The sequence below is a fragment of the Antrostomus carolinensis genome, unplaced genomic scaffold (genome assembly GCF_000700745.2).
Source record: "Antrostomus carolinensis isolate BGI_N321 unplaced genomic scaffold, ASM70074v2 scaffold4978, whole genome shotgun sequence".
NCBI classification, from domain to species: Eukaryota; Metazoa; Chordata; class Aves; order Caprimulgiformes; family Caprimulgidae; genus Antrostomus; species Antrostomus carolinensis.
Window position 1 is genome coordinate 11,571 of NW_010333561.1, and position 626 is coordinate 12,196.

Genomic DNA, 626 nt, shown 5'->3' on the forward strand with positions numbered 1-626 from the left:
GTGAATACTTCATGTGCTACCTTGCAAGCTTTTATTCTCATTAATATAAAATATTCTGTAATGGTGCACAGGAAATGTCAATTGGAGATTCTCCAGGTTAGTGTTTGTTTTGAAAATGTATGATGCATTTATTCAATCAAACCCCTGTCAGCTGTTCCACCCCTTTGACCTTACACATTCTATTACAATGAGTTTTGCAGTTTTGCACACTTTTTCAAAAAAAGTTATTAACTGTTAGGGAATTTTACTTGAATACTCAGTACCTACAATGTTTTAAAAACAGACATTACACACGATATAGAGGAAACGAGTGTTGCAGTAAATTCTCAACACTGTGCGTATATGATGGTGTACTTTTAAAAAGCAGAGCTTGTCCCAAATATCTTGCTATTTAAAAACAAAACAAAAATCCAAACCACCCACCCAATTCGGTTTCTAAACAGGCAGTGTTGTATTATTTGTTCGTAGGGATATAGCCAGGAGTGGGGCTTGAGATTTACTTTTGGTATGTAATTGACATACCATGACTGCAGGTGACTTTAAGAGTACAGCTGCTGTTGCATACAAATGTGTAGTAGCTGACAAAATTGTTCTCTCTAAAGTATGCCAGGGAATGGCTGTCCCCA

At 36.4% G+C, this 626-nt stretch overlaps 1 protein-coding gene across 1 annotated transcript in view; it reads left to right on the plus strand.

Annotated features, from left to right (window-relative positions):
* Positions 1-342, plus strand: part of PTEN (phosphatase and tensin homolog) — a gene marked incomplete at its 5' end in the record, with an annotated part of 10,882 nt that extends 10,540 nt beyond the window's left edge. Inside the window, one exon of the mRNA XM_010173889.2 lies at positions 1-342. This exon is cut by the window's left edge and continues 1,256 nt beyond it.
* Positions 343-626: the final 284 nt, after the last annotated feature.